Below are 4193 nucleotides of genomic sequence, written 5' to 3' on the forward strand. Positions count from 1 at the left end.
ATGAACAAAATAGTATAAAATGATCACATAAGAGCATAGCATGATCTCTAGCATAAAGATAATTATTTGATTGGAGTATAACAAGAGCATAAGCAAGTAAACATCTACTCAACTAGATGCAAACGATCATAGCACAAGCATAAGCATGCAAACACGAGCATGAATAAATCATTCACAAAATGATAACATGCACAATTTATTTAAATATTCAAGTTGAAAACCATGGCTACTGCAAATCCATCATGCAAGTGGCTGTCGTGGCTTGCCTGGGGATGAAGGAACCATCAGGGAGAAGTGCGGTGAAGCCACAGAAAGATTTGCCAGAAGTACTTCTCTCTCGGAGGGGGTTGACAAGGGGCAAGGGCATAATGGTCATTTTCATAGTGTGAAGACCTTATGAAAATGGTATCAGCATGACAGGCTCGATGAGACGAAGATGTTGGCTTCGGAATCACCTGAATCGGAGTTACGGTTGCGGAGATACGAGTGTTTGAAGAACAGGGACCAATCTATAAAAATATCTTTACTAACAAGTCCCTGGCGGCTGAAAGCAGAAAGCACCTTTTCTGAGAATACGTTTTTAGAATAGAGAAACGTATTTTGATATGAAGAAGAAAGGAAATGCGCTTTTAGAAAAAGAAAACGTATTCTCGAGAATACGTCTCCACTTACTCAGGCGCGGGCCCGGGGATAAGTCAACGCGTGGTCGCTGACTGGAGGGGCTGAAAGGAAGGCAGGGCCCACTTGGTCGTTGTCTTCTTCCTCCTTGTCGTTCCCTGATTGAAACAGAGGAGGAGCAGAGGCAGAGGCGCGCGGTGTCAGCCACTAGCGTCTCTGGCGGTCTCCGGCCAGGGTGAGGCCACCGGCGGGCTCGGGAAGATGCGTTGCTCCCGCCCAGGCCACGCACGACGTTCGGGAAGAAGTAGAGGGGCGACGGTGGCTCACAGTATCCGAGGGCAGAGGCAGCGGCCAACTACGGGGAGGCGCGGCCACCAAGGTTCCGACAACGAGCAGAGGGAAGGGGGGGTTCACCGGCGTGGAGAGGAGATTCTGGTGAGGCTTGGAGGGGGAATGGAACTCGGGGCTGCGCAAATTTAGGTGGCGGTTGGCGATGACCATGGCGACAAACCAAGGCGAGGAGGGGCTCTTGAGGTAAATGGAGGGGTCGGGGAGGTCTATCGGAGGGTGGGGAGGAGGCTGGTGAGGTCGGGGGCGCTCAGGACGGGCTATATATAGCCGGGCAAAGTGATCGAGCTTGGTTGTCACCGTCCGAGTCCAGTAGATGCTCTGGCGCAAATAGGGTTCACGGGTGGGGCTTGGAGGCGACGGGAGAGGCTAGAGGAGAGTCACGGAGCAAAGCAACGCCAAGGGAAGGGGAGGAAGAGGACGGAGCGCGGGCAGGGCCTGTTGGGGCACTATGCTCCCGTGGGCACGCTCTGTTTCTCAATGGGGACGGCTCACCGGGGAAGAATACGGAGGGGGACAGGGGTCTAGAGCAAGGGAGGAGGCACGAGCAAGCTGTTGGACATGGCTGGACGTGCGAACGCAATGAGTAGGGGAGGGGCCCGAGTAAAGTGACGCCCAGCTCGCGTCCATGGCATGCCAGGCTACGCGGTCACCGCGGAACTGGACGATTACCCATGCTAAGATCGGCCAAATCATGTCGGGGAGACAAGGTGAGCAGAGGAGAATGCCAAGGAGGAGAGAGCCAAGCATAGTGCCCATAGATGTGATCACAGCTAGCAAGAAACCAAATGCACAGCTAGGTGTTTGGAGTTTGTTGTGGCTCACATGCTTGGATATTAAGGCTGAGCTTGGACTGGTGTTGATCACTCACTAAGGTAATTAAGTTGGCAATGTTTCAGCTTAATAGGAGGGGTTTAGCTAGTACTTGCAGTACAACGTGCCATATTGTCCAGAAATGCAAACATTGATGGGGCACTGACATACTAGCTTGGATTGAGCTGAAAATTGGTGTAGAGGAGTTATATGAGAACATGAAGCTACTGTAAAAGTTTTATACCATTTGAAAATACCAAAATGGTACTTGCTTCACAATGCAGCTCTCCGGACAGAATTTAAGAAAAATTGCTGAGGGAAAATGGATAGACGAAATGAGCCAAAACTTTGTGGAGGGTGTTTATATGGGTAGGATCATGTCCTGGTAAAATTTCAGAAAAAATTAAGCAATATAAAATATAGTTGCTTCACAACCTGAAAATCTGACCAGAAACCAAGATTTGATGCTGATCTCACATAGAGTGATGACATGAGCCCAAATCTTTAGGAGAGTGATGATTTGATCATATGAAAGACATTGAAAAATTTCAACTCATTTTCTTATGCCTAGCTTGTACTTCCTTCACAAAGGCTTCCCTCAGATAGGAACTTTGGAAATTTGCTGAGAAAGGTTCACTAGGAAAATTAAGTTGAATTTTGGCATGGGGCAATTATATGGACAAGAAAAGGTGTCCAAAAAGTTTGGGGTCAATCAAGCAAAGATAAATGACACTTCCTTCTCAAAAAGCCACTTAGGGCAGAATGAGAAAAGGAATATTGTGAATTATCTCTGATGATGCCAAGGAAGGGTTTTGATATATGTGTGGAAGATATGACCCAAACAATTTATGAGAATTATTTAGGAATTTTGGGAGTGACAGAAATATAGGTTGTTTCACAACCTAGGGCTAAAAGGATTATTCCTTTAATAGAAAAAGGAATATTCCCAATAAAAAGAATATTGGGATTGGGCTAAGATGAAAATGACAAGGTCTTGAGATGGTTTTGGGGATGACAAACCACTTGGGAGCCTGAGAAGAGATGCTCTTCCCAGGTTTCAGGACCACAGAGCCACCAAAAAAGCAATTCAAATAAAAAATTTAAGTAAATCCAAAAGAAAAAGAAAGGGCCAAAAGTCAGGGTGTGACAGCTTCGTCCCTTCGGAAATGATGTTCTGCGGGCACGCACTAGTGCAGTTTATATTTGAGATTAGGGAGCAGGCGGGCGGTTTGTTGTACGATACGTTCGCTTCCATCCACTAGAGCGAAATTAAGGCACGCACGACATTTACAGCGACAGGGATTAGTTTGTTTTCCAGGGGCATGGACCAACACTGACTAGCGGACCTCGTCACCCTTTTTCGAGCAGGACTTCGACAACTACATGCGTGACATGCATGCATGCAAATCTTGCATGACCAAACACCGTGCGGGGCAGAGCGGTAGGCTGTCGAACTACAACCTGCATGTTCTAGCCATGTCACTCCGCTGGTGTACTATGCATTGTTTGGCACGAATGTTCCTTGGAGCTCATGCTGCAACTGTCGTACTAGTACTCGACATCCCGCTTCCCTTCTCCTTCCTCTTCAACTTCCCGGGCACGTCCACGGGAAGCGACCGGTCAACCCTAATGATGCATGCATGACCATTAAAATTTCCTTTCCCTTATCTCTATGAAATAAATGTAGCATGAGACTCAAAGCCCTTTAAGTCTGAGTATAATGAATCTATTTTTTTAGATGAGCCCTATAAACAAAAGGCACTCACTAAGCTTTCATTCATTCATCTTAAAAGTAGTTTACATTGAGGAGTAGTACTAGATATCTCAAATCCATACATACCATGCAATAGTAGAACTAGTACTACTAAGTACTACATAACCTAATCTAGACCACACTACTCGTCGTCGGAGATGGTAGGCGGTCGCATGCTGCAACTCCAGTTCTTCACGCTCCTCCTCCAGTTTGGCAAACATCTCGTTGATCCTCCACCCCCGCTGGCGGTGGAAGTGGCGCTTGGCCTCCACCTCGGCCTTCGACTGGATGGACTCGAGGATGGCCTGTTGTTACGCCGCCCCCGCGTCATCATCCTCCTCCTCCTCCGGCTCCACCTCGCCCACGTCCTCGTCCTCCTCCTCCGGCTCTGCTTCGCCTGCGTCATCGTCCTCCTGTTCCTGCTCTGTGTCGCCCTCGTCGTCGTTCTCCTCCTCCGGCTCCGCGTGCTGCTCCGCTTCCACCGGCTCCTCCTATGGCTCTGGCTAGTACGGATTCCGGAGGTAGGGCGCTGTGATCCGGGATTCGTGCCTCCTCCAGATCTTCAGAAGAAGATCAAAGTGCCGCTTCGACGGGGGGCATGGTGTTTGTCGTTACCTTCGGTCGGGCCATGGCTATCAGGCGACAACGATTGGAGAAAAGG

This window comes from Triticum aestivum, chromosome 5B (assembly GCF_018294505.1).
Source record: "Triticum aestivum cultivar Chinese Spring chromosome 5B, IWGSC CS RefSeq v2.1, whole genome shotgun sequence".
Lineage (NCBI taxonomy): Eukaryota > Viridiplantae > Streptophyta > Magnoliopsida > Poales > Poaceae > Triticum > Triticum aestivum.